General features: G+C 51.6%; 1 protein-coding gene across 1 annotated transcript in view; it reads right to left on the minus strand.

The window, feature by feature from the left end:
* Window positions 1-12,269, minus strand: part of IARS2 (isoleucyl-tRNA synthetase 2, mitochondrial) — a 53,985-nt gene that overhangs the window by 26,462 nt on the left and 15,254 nt on the right. The gene's annotated exons all lie outside the window — the stretch shown is intronic.

The raw sequence follows: 12,269 nt of genomic DNA on the forward strand, positions 1-12,269 counted from the left end.
ATATATATACACACACGTGTGTGTGTGTATATGTATGTATGTATGTATGTATGTATGTATGTATGTGTGTGTGTGTGTGTGTATGTGTGTGTATGTGTGTGTATGTATGTGTATATATATATATATATATATATATATATATATATATATATATATATATATATATATATATATATATATATATATATATATACATACATCTATATATTATATACAGGTGCATCTCACAAAAGTAGAATATCATCCTCTCCCAGGAGCTAGCTTCTCCATACACTGAACACCACCTGAGTCAAAAAGGCTTGCTATTTATAGCCCAGACCACACCCTGGGGTGGAGATATGGTGAATGGCCTCCCACCCGCACTATAGCCATTCACCAAAAACAAGCCCTTTTAAATATGGCTGATTAACCCTCTCTGCACATACCATGCAGAAGAAGACTTCCAGGTTTCACATCACTGAAGCCAATAGCCTCAGTGAAACATATCTCCTCTCCAGCACTCTGCCAGTGACTTTGTCACATATCCCTCTCCTCTGCCCAAAGCCTGGAGTTTTGGCACCTTCACTCATTAAACATGGAAGTCTGGATAGGGCATCTGCATTACTATGTAGTTTCCCGGGCCTGTGCTCCACATGAAAATTAAAGTCCTGGAGAGTGAGAAACCACCTAGTCACCGGGGCATTCTTTCCCTTCCTTTCCCTCATTCATCTCAGGGGTGCATGATATGACACTAATCTGAACTTACAGCCTAAAAAGGTAATACCTCAGGTTGTCAACTGCCCACTTGATAGCCAAGCACTCTTTTTCTACGTTGGCATAGTTTTTCTCACTGGCAGAAAGTTTTCTGCTTAGATACAGGATGGGATGTTCCTCCCTGTTCACTTCTTGGGATAACACGTCTCCTAACCTGACCTCCGAGGCGTCCATCTGGACCACAAACTCCTTATTGAAGTCCGGAGCAATCAAGACCGGCTGCTTACACAGGGCGAGCTTCAACTCCTGGAATGCTCCCTCCGCTTCAGCAGACCATTTGGCCACCATCGTCTTCGTCCCTTTAAGCAGGTCGGTAAGGGGTGCAGCCATCATGGCGAAATTCGGGATAAATCGCCGATAGTATCCCACAATTCCCAGAAATGCCTGAACCTGTTTCTTGGAGTTCAGTTGCGGCCAATTTTGGATTGCTTCCACCTTATTTACTTGCGGATTGATTTTGCCTCTTCCGACGATGTAGCCCATGGCGCCTCTTCTTTCCCCATGGCGCACTTCTGTGGGTTTATTGTAAACCCGGCCTTCCTCAGTACATTAAGTACCGCCCTGACCTTCTGTAGGCGACTTCCCCAATCCGGGCTGAAGATCACAATGTCGTCAAGATATGCGGAGGCGTAATTATTGTGTGAGGCTAGGACCCGGTCCATGGCCCTCTGGAAGGTAGCTGGGGCTCCCTGCAGAGCAAATAGCATTCTGGTGTACTGACAGCAAGCGTCAGATGTAGAGAAGGCCGTCTTCTCCTTGGTCCTTAGTGACAGGAGAATTTGCCAGTACCTTTTTGTCAGGTCCAGGGTAGTGATGTATCTGGCTGGCCCTAGCCTCTCAATAAGTTCATTGACCCGGGGCATGGGATATGCATTGAACTTGGACACCTCATTTAATTTCCTGTAGTCGTTACAAAACTGCCACTCTCTGTCCGGCTTCAGCACAAGGACAATGGGGCTGGACCAGCTGCTTTTTGACTCCTCGATGACGCCCAGGCTCAACATTCTCTGCACTTCCTTCTAAATCACCTCGCGGCTGGCTTTGGGAATCCAATACGGGTTTTGGCTCACCGGCACATGCGGTTCAGTCAAGATTTCATGCTCCACCACCTGTGTGCAACCTAGCAACTCTGAAAACAGGTCCCGGCTCCGCTGAAGCAGCTTTTGGCACTGTTGCTTCTGGGCCGGTGACAGTGTATCTGCTACTGTGACATCCTCGGCCTTGGCTTTAGGATGGGCCCCCAGACATGTTTCCACCGGTTCCCTGACTCACCATGGTTTGAGTAGGTTAACGTGGTACACCTGGTATGGCTTTCTTCTCCCTGGTTGGTGGACCTTGTAGTTGACGTCACTCAACTTTAGACCACCTCGTATGGCCCTTGCCTCTTGGCCAGGAACTTACTTTCCACCATGGGGATTAGCATCAACACCCGGTCCCCTGGGCTAAACTGTCTCAGTCTCGCAGCCCAGTTGTAAACCCTGGCTTGAGCCTCTTGGGATTGGAGGAGGCTCTCCTTCACAATCTAAATCACTTTCTCGATCCCGGTCCTGCATTTGGGCCACATGTTCGATGACGCTCTTGTGGGGTGTCACCTCGGCTTCCCATGTCTCCTTTGCAATATCCAGAAGTCTGTGAGGATGCCGTCCATATAGCAACTCGAAGGGGGAGAATCCCGTAGAGGCCTGGGGAACTTCCCTAAACGTGAACAGCGGGTAGGAAAGTAGGCAATCCCAGTCTCTGCCATCCTCTTCCACCACCTTCTTCAACATGGATTTTAGGGTCTTGTTAAACCTCTCCACAAGGTCGTCCATCTGCAGAGGGTACATGGAGGTCCTGAGTTGTGTAATTTGGAGAGCTTTACACAACTCCATCATCACTTTTGACATGAAAGGAGTTCCTTGGTCTGTCAGGGTCTCCTTTGGCAGGCCAGTCAGGAAGAAAATATGTACTAGCTCTCGGGCTATACTCCTGGCAGAGGAGTTTCTCAGTGGTACCGCCTTCGGGTACAGTGTTGCATAGTCCATAACCACTAAAATATATTGGTGCTCCCTGGCGGACCTAACCAGGGGCCCAGCAAGGTCCATGGCAATCCGGTTGAATGGGACCTCTATAATGGGTAATGGCACTAGGGGACTGCGAAAGTGGGATAAGGGAGAAGTTAGTTGACAGGTAGGGCAGGATCGGCAGAAATTAACAATGTCTCGGTGACATCCAGGCCAGTAGAACCTCTGCAGGACCCGCTCTTGTGTTTTCTCTACTCCCAGATGCCCACCCAAGACATGAGAATGAGCCACATCTAATACCCTATGCCTATAGGGACCCGGCACCAATAACTGCTCTTCCCCTCTCGGTATAGTGGCCCGGTAAAGCGGCTTGTAATTTATGGTGAAATATGGGAACCTGGTGTCAGCCCCCAGCTCCCGAGAAACCCCATTTATTACCGATACATTATCAAATGCATTCTTTAGTGTAACATCCTGCATTTGAGCAGTACCAAAATTTCCCCCAGAAACCCCCAAATCCGTAATCTCGGCCTCCAGGGTCACAGTCTCGTCCTCGTTACCAGCAAGGACACACAGGGGGAACTCATCTGCCTCCGACTGCGACGGTGATGCATAATGGTGTAACCGGCTCCTGTTTTAGACACTTGGTCCCCCGCTTTCCACCATAAGTCCCAGAACAAGCTAAAGTCCCGCCCTATTATTACCGGGTGGAGCAGGTCCTTAACTACCCCGACCTCATGGGACTCAGCCCCACAGTCAGTTTGTATTGTTTGGCAATAGGGTAATCCTTGGCGTCCCCGTGAATGCATCGTACACCCACGTTTTTCCCGGGGATCAACTGGTGTGGGAGCGTGGCCCTTATCAGAGTCACAAAACTCCCTGAGTCCTGCCACCAGTACCCCATTTATCGTCATGGGACATGACTGTGGCCCCTCACCGGGCTGACAGGCCACACTGCAGGCGAGGTAGGCATAGTAAGAACACCGGCGTCCCAGGCTACAGTCCATCTGCTCTGTGGTCAGCTGGCGGCTATATGGCCTGGGCCGTAACATCTCCAGCATATAATATCACCAGCAGGGATCTTTGGCATTACCTCCCCCGCCCCTTCGGAACTTGGACACCCTAACCTTTTTGCGGCCTCCGTCCCCTGATGAAACACCCTGTATGGAGTTGCTGCTTTCCCAAGGAGCCCCCGGCCCCCTGATACCTCTCGACCAGTCCCACCAGTTCATTGGCGTTCCGAGGATCACCCTGGTCAACCCAAGTGCAGTAAGTCAAACATTTGGGAGCGAGGGGGTTTCTCACAGTGATACGTCCAGCGGTGGACCCGCTGCGCCCTGACAGTCATAGTAACTTCCAAGCGCGCCAAAATTTCAGTTTTTAATTTTCCATACTCCTTGGCGTCTGGCAAGGCCAAGTCATAGTAAGCCTTCTGGGGCTCGCCAGTCAAGTATGGCACCAGCACCTCTGCCCATTGTTCTGGCGAAAGTTTCTCTCTCTCGGCGACCCTCTCAAATAATGTCAGAAAGGCTTCTACGTTATCACCCTGGGTCACTTTCTGCAGCGCACTCCTTACCGCCTTCCAGTGGAAAAGTCGTCCACTGACCTTAGACTTGGAGCTTTTGCCGTGCCACAAATTGCCTCAGTGAGCAAATCAATTTGCTGCTGCTGTTGTCGGTGCTGGTCCTGTGGCAGCTACATAAGTAGCTTAGTGGTCTCCTGTTGCGCCATCTGTTGCTGCTGCTCCCTGAGCTGCTGTAGCTGCTGCTGTGCTTGCACCAGATGCTTAATTAGTTACTTCATTTTGTCCGGCGTCGCTTGCTGGGCTGGTTTATGGCAGACTTCACCCAGAACATGCAGCACCTCTTGCAGCAGTCACACGTGTTCGCTGGGAACGCTGCCCGCATTCTCCACCACCTGTGGTAGATCGGCTTGCTCGACTTTACACGGAGGGAGACATGGAACACTATCTCTTTAAGGTTTGGATTGGTTTATTAAAAATGTTGTAAACCAACTTACAGTTCATAAAGTAAACACAGCCCATCCGGCATAATGGCAAAGCAAAATAAAAGATACAGCACAGTCCGTATATCGGCCGAGGTTAGCACAAAAAGAGGGATTTTTGATACTCGCCGTAAAATCTTTCTTGGAGCCTTCATTGGGGGACACAGGACCATGGGTTTATGCTGCTGTCGCTAGGAGGTTGACACCAGGCAAAAATAAAAAAAAAAAGAAGATAGCTCCTCCTCTGCAGTATACACCCGCCTACAGGCATTAAGCTCATGAGTTAGTGAGTAAAGCAGTAGGAGAAACCATAACGTAAACAAATATACAATTCCCAATGGGGCATCTCAGAGAAAAACAAACTGGATGCCCAACGGGGACAACTGGAGGAACATATGACCAAACTCAGGGAGGGTGCTATATCCCCCAATGAAAGCTCCAAGAAAGAGATTTTACGGTGACTACCAAAAATCCCTCTTTCTTTATCGCTTCATTGGGGGACGCAGGACCATGGGACGTCCTAAAGCAGTCCTTAGGGTGGGAGAACCAAGATGGCCAAAAACTAAGTCGGACTGCGGGCAACTGCAGCCTGCAGAACCTTCCGTCCAAGACTGGCATCAGCCGAGGAGTAAGTGTGGACCTTGCAAAACATTGAAAAGGTATACAGAGAAGACCAGGTTGCGGCCTTACAGATTTATGAAGCCGAAGCCTGATGGCAAACCGCCCAAGAGGCCCCCACCGCCCGGGTGGAGTGAGCCCTTACCCCCGGAGGGGGAGGTTTGCCTGAGACGCGATATGCCTGCAAAATGGTTGAACGTATCCAACGAGCGATGGTTGACTTGGAAGCAGGAAGACCCTTGCGACGCCCCTCAGGAATGACAAAAATGGAGTCCGAACGCCGAAAGGAAGCAGTTCTAGAAAGGTACATGCATAGAGCTCTGACCAGATCCAGTTTATGCAGGGATTTTTCCAATGGATGCCGCGGAGCCGGGCAGAAAGAAGGCAAAACAATGTCCTCATTGATGTGGAAGGAGGAAACTACCTCTGGCAAAAAGGAAGGGCCCGGCCTGAGCACTACTTTGTCTTGGTGAAAGACCAGAAAAGGCGACCGACATGAGAGGGCTGCGAGCTCCGCAACCCTCCTAATCGAGGTAACAGCCACCAGAAAAGCCACCTTCCAGGAGAGAAGAGAGGCTGAGATGTCCTGAATGGGTTCGAACGAAGGCTGTTGGAGGACGGTTAGGACCATATTAAGGTCCCATGGATCCACTGGGGGGCGATAAGGCGGCGCCAGGTGCGCCACCCACTGTAGAAAAGTCTTGACCTGAGGCCGGGCAGCCAAGTTACGTTGGAAGAGGATGGACAATGCCGACACTTGACCTTTGAGGGTGCTCAAGGAGAGACCCGCCTCTAGGCCAGAATGAAGAAAGGCCAGGATGACCGGTAACGAAAAAGACATGGGAGCTAGCTGATCTCCCTCACAGTGACGAAAGAAGGCTCTCCAGGTTCTGTAATATATGCGCGAGGTTGCGGGTTTTCTGGTGCTAATTAAGGTCTGAATGACATTGTCAGCAAACAGCGCCTTCCTTAACACTGCGGCTTCAACGGCCATGCCATTAAATTCAGAGAACGCGAACTCTGATGAAGGATAGGACCCTGAGAGAGGAGATCTGGACGGTCTGGTAGCCTCCAGGGTGAGTCGACGAGCAGGTTTACTAGCTCCGCGTACCAGACCCGTCTGTGCCAGTCTGGTGCTATTAGGATTACCGGTACTCCCTCTGTCTTGATCTTCTTGACGACTCGAGGGATCAATGGTAGAGAGGGAAAGCGATAGGGCAGCTGGAACTGAGACCATGAAATGACTAGCGCGTCTTGAGCGATCGCAAGGGGATCGCGGGACCGGGCTTACAAAGGATGGAACCTTGTGGTTTAACCGAGACGCAATGAGGTAGATGTCTGGCATGCCCCACCGTAAGCAAATCTGCTGAAACACCTCGGGATGGAGAGACCATTCTCCTGAGGCAAGGCCCTGCCGACTGAGGAAGTCGGCAGCCTAATTGTCGACCCCCGGAATGTGGACTGCTGAAATTGCCGGAAAGGTCTTTTCGGCCCAAACAAGAACTCTTGCCACTTCTTTGAAGACGGACTTGCTGCGCGTTCCACCTTGATGTTTTAAGTACGCCACAGCCGTGGCGTTGTCCGATAGTACGCGGACTGGGAACCCTGCTAGAAGATCCTGCCAGTGACGTAACGCCAGGTAAATTGCCCTGATTTCCAAGATATTGATCGGTAGGGAGACCTCGTGGGGAGTCCACCGGCCCTGTACCGTGTGGTGGAGAAAGACTGCCCCTCAACCGATGAGGCTGGCATCGGTTGTAAGCACCTGCCAGCGAAGCGGTAGGAACGATCTCCCGGGTCTGAAAGAGAGGCGAGTCCACCATGTCAATGACGTTCTCACCTGAAGAGGTAACGTGATACATCGATCCAGAGATGATGGGTTCTTGTCCCATGCTGACAGAAGGGCTAGTTGAAGAGGCCGGGTATGGAATTGGGCAAACGGTACTGCTTCCATAGCAGCCACCATCTTCCCCAGGACACTCATGGATAGCCGAAGAGAGTGTAGACTTGGGTTGGAGAGGAGCTGGATCCCCAGGCGGAGAGAGTTTATCTTTTCTCTTGGAAGAAGGACCCAGGCAAGGGTTGCGTCGAACTGCATTCCCGGAAAGGTCACCCGTGAGATGGGACCAAGGAGAATTTGTCTGTGTTGATCAGCCAGCGTAACCGAGAGCGCGTGTTTAAGGTGATCTGGAGGCTGCAGAGACAGTCCTTGAACGTGGGGCCTTTGATCAACAGGTCGTCGAGGTAGTGGATAACGACAATCCCTCTGGCTCTTAGAATGGCCATGACCGTCGCCATTACCTTCGTGAAAACCCTTGGGGCGGAGGCAAGCCCGAAGGGGAGGGAAGTGAACTGGTAATGTGCGTTCTGGCAAAACGAAGGAACTTCTGATGTGATGGACAGATCGGGATGTGGAGATACACGTCCTGAATGTCCACTGAACATTGATATTCCTCGGTTTCCATCGAGGCGATTGTCAGGGATTCCACCCACACACAGTCAGGACGACACCGGGGAGATCACACAATATCTCACCGTGCCGTCACGCTGTCCGTATTTCGTCCGGAGTCACGAGCACGCGATCCAGACTACTCTCTACGTAGGTATCGGTAAGCGACCAGTGAGCGTATGGCTCAACACCCTGGGTTCCACAGACTGGAATCCAAGTTTAACGCTCTCCGTACGGTCATTGTCAGCTTCACGATAGCCCAATTATTAATACTCTCTGCCACCACCTGCCGAGTTTTAAATATAATACAGGCCTGGCCGGACGCCTGCATTTTGGTAGCGTATATGGCTTCGGGGGAGGGAACGATTACAGAACAAAAGAAACAGAACTATTCAATTTTATATTTAATCCAAAAGGGAGGCAGTGTTTAGGAAAAATATATACAAAGATGTTAAAAAGGGGACATTAAAATACAAAGGCAGTTACATAAAATAAAACAGGATAAAAAAGTGAAACTTACACTATAAAGTTAGCTGCGACGACTCAATATAGGTGGAGGAGGGGCTCCCCGGTTGGAATATGCTGTTATTGAACAGGACCCGTTGCTTATAATTCTTATTCCCCCCTGGCAATGAGTGCTCTTGTCTTCTCCATGGGTTCTCTTATACCTAAGGGGCGATCTAGCCCCACGCCCCTTGTGGTGACATCATGTGGGCCGGTCTCCAGCCTGTACATTTTTATTAAAAATGCTAACTTCTGCAATAACTCATCGCTCGTTGATCGCAGAAGTGTGCAAACTACGCCATTTTTTACCTTCTGATTTTATCTTTATTTAGATATCCCACATCACATAGCTGCAGTCTGCTATTCTGGTGTTTTTGCGCTGCACCTCCCCGATTTTGGTTACAGCCCTGGAAAACTACCTACACATTCCTGGGCTGATTTGGTCACTACACATATGGGTCCCGTCACTGTCGGACCTATGGAACTCATAATATCTCATAATTCATATCGGAGTCAAGTCTGCAAATTCCCCTTTGAAGCTCGGGAAGCAGCTTCAACAGTTACATGCAAATTAGTGCAAGCCTGCATTTTAATTACCTCCTGCGTCTTTCAGGGACAAGATGCTTGCTTCTTAACGAAGTTATAACACTCCTTGCCTGGCCTTGTTTGCATAAACTATTTACCAGGCGGGGTCTAATTGGGGTTTTTGTGCTGAGCAGAAGGGGAATAAGGGAGGGGGTGAACATCTATGTAAGGCAGATATGGAAGAACATTTTCCTGATATTAATATGTTCCTGACAGCGATTACCGACCTGAGGGACTCCATTCTGAAGTGACGAATGCGTACTTGTCGGTTTAGCTGTTTGAGGTCCAGGATCGGACGCAGTGAGCCGTCCTTTTTTGGAATAACGAAAAGATTGGAGTAAAAACCGGAAAACCTTTCCTGAAAGGGGATGGGTACTATGACTCCCGAGTGCCAAAGGGAGGCAATGGCCTGAAGGAAGCCTGGAAGCAGAGATGGTGGTTGCGGGGGGCGGGATCTGAGAAATCATGTTCCTGGCATGGTGTTAAATTCGATTTTGTAGCCGGAGGTCACAGTCTCCTTGACCCATGAGTCTTCTATCGCCGAGACCCAAGAGTCTTGGAACAGAAGTAGATGGCCGCCCACCCTGGGAGAGGTCCCAGGTGGGGGTGACCCGTCATGCTGTGGAAAATCTATTGGATGGTGATCTGGATCGCGAGGGCTTGGTGGAGAGACTCTTTGCGTGCCAGTTGGGGGTGGGCCTAAAGGATGGCTTACTTCTGGCCCTCTGCGTTGCGGAATGATCCTGTTGAGAGGAGTAGCCCGGTTGGGTAAACTGACGAAAGGACCGGAACTGAAGGGAACGTCTCCTAGGAAAGGGACGTTTGGACCTGGGCTGGGGAAGGGAGGTGCTCTTGCCCCCTGTGGCATCCCAAATGATTTGGTCTAACTTAGATCCAAACAGTCTGGAGCCTTGAAACGGGAGATTAGAGATTTTTTGGAGGCCAGGTCGGAATTCCAAGCCTTCAGCCTTCAGCCAAAGAATTCTACGTATCGCAATAATATTGCTAGAGACGCGGGCTGAGCAGGCAGCGGTGTCGAGGGATGCCGTGAGCAGATATTTCCCTGCATGGGCGATCTGATCCACTAGATCAGCCAGATAGTCTGGGGAAGTAAAGATGCCCTGTCTAAGCTGCTTGGCCCATGCGGACACTGATTTTGATACCCAAGTTGATGCAAAGGAAGGACAAAGGGAGGCGCCAGCAGCCTCGAAGGCTGACTTAGCCAAAAGCCTCCACCTGTCTATCCGTAGTGTCCTTGAGGGAGAAGTCTGGGAGAGACAGAACCGTCTTGGCCGAGAGATGAGAGACAGGAGGATCCACAGTTGGGGACTCCGACCATTTGGCGACAAGGTCATGGTTAAAAGGATATAGCCTGTCTAGCTGTTTCTTTCCTGAAACTTTTCTGGATGCTCCCACTGTTTTTGAAAGACACTGTCAAATTCTGCATGGTTAGAAAAGGTGCGTGCTAGGCGTTTAACTTTCTTGAAAGAGACGGGGTGGTCCTGAGACGGGGCCTCGTCCTCTTTAACGTGCAGAGTCTGGTTGACGGCCAAAATAAGGCTGTCAACCATGTCCTGGATTTTGGAATATTGGTCCGTGTCGGATCCAGAAACAGAATCTGACGCAGTCAGATCCCAGGGCGACCTCTGGGGAGGAGGTGTGGGATGCAGGGGGCATCCTGAAGGATGTCGATGGTACAGGAGAGCTGGACGAGGAGCTTGCGTGAGTTCGTTTCTGAGAACGTACTCTCAGTCTGCCCTTGTGAGGAGGGGGCAGAGGTGCCTGCGAATCATCGGTGGGAACGATCGGAGCACTGGTGGCGGTGGATAACATAGGCAAGCGTTCTAGGACCTGAACCAGAGATTGGGATACTTTGGTGAGTTCAGAGACAGATTGGGACATAGCAACAGCCCACTCCGGAGGAGAGGAAGTTCCTTCCTCCTGGGCGGCGGGGGGTTCTTGGGGTGCCAGCATGGTGGGAGGTTTGCAGGACGAGCAGAAAGCCGTTGTCCGACCTGCGGGCCACTTAGTTCTGGAAAGTGCACAGGCGTAGTATGTGACTGTGTGGGAGGGACGGGCAGAGAGCTCCCTGGGTCTGGGCATATGTGCCTGACATGGATACTGTAGAGGTGGGAGCCTGAGGATAGGAAAGGTATGTGTGGGTGCGGGGCAGAGCCTACCCGCTCCTGGATGTAGCCGCAGTCCTGAGACCCCTGTCCTGTGTCCCCCGTCCGAGATCTGGAGCTGAGACCGTGGCGAGCGGTTATCAGAAAACAGCGATGCTAGGGAGAGTGATGCCGCCGGAGCAGGGGCATGACAGCGTAGGAGGGCGGAGCCGAGGCAGAGCGCACTGCCCTGAGTGACAAGGGGCGCCGAGGCTCTGATATGAGGAAGGAAGGAGGGGGAGGGCTAAAGGCCCCGCCGCTGATAGGTCCATGGAAGGGTTGGTGGGCGTGGCGAACGCAACACTATGATCCTCACCAATGATAGGCCGATTGTTGGATGGGGGGGTAAGAGGAAAGCGCCCCCCCCCCCCCCCCGAGACGCCCCCACGAGGGGGGGAAAGAAAAAACGCGGGCAGTTTTGCCGCGCATAGTGGGCAAGAAGGAGGGGGGCTGCCGGGGACGCCATGCTGCGGGGGACGCGAAGAAAGAGGAGAGCGGCGTAGCTTAGGTAGCGCTGTAAGTAAGCGCTGTGTATTATAAGCGCTCGCCGCTGATGTGAAGGTGATGGAAGTGGAGGCTGCAGCAGGCGTGTGGCCGGGAGCGTTGAGGAATTTACAGCCCCCTTGGGCATATAGCTTGTAAGCGAAGCCATGTAAGGGCTCTGAGGGGCCTGCTGATGCAGCAGGAGGGGGAGGGATTGTACCTTTTCTAAGGCCCCGACACCTCTTCTTCTTCTTCCTTTTGAGCATGGTCCCAGGAGGTCCTCCGTGGATAAGGGGGGATCCTGGCTCTTCCTCCTTCCCGCACTGTCTGGTCCTGGACAGTGCAGGAGACGGTGTCGACCCCAGAATCTGGGGGAAGGTCACCCGCAGGGACCACCGTCTCCCTCCTAGGCCGCTCCGAGGAGGGGGCTGGGGTGGGGAACAGGCAAGGACTGGCCACCGGGAATCACCCTGAGACACCGGGAGGTGACAGGGGATAAGTCCTGCCCAGCGGGTCCGAGAGTGGGCAATGTGGAGAATGCACACTGCTCTCTCGGTCGCTTGTGTAAAGGGGGTAACAGGGGAACGCAGTGTTCCCTGTTAACCCTGAAGAGCTGTATCTGAAAAAGAAAGTAGAAAGATTAATAAAACACAACAAGGTTGGATCTGATAGGATCCAGGTCTACCTCCTACAGACACTAAGCTA

This window comes from Phyllobates terribilis, unplaced genomic scaffold, assembly GCF_046119375.1.
Source record: "Phyllobates terribilis strain yellow unplaced genomic scaffold, ASM4611937v1 Scaffold_3__8_contigs__length_932513732, whole genome shotgun sequence".
Taxonomy (NCBI): domain Eukaryota; kingdom Metazoa; phylum Chordata; class Amphibia; order Anura; family Dendrobatidae; genus Phyllobates; species Phyllobates terribilis.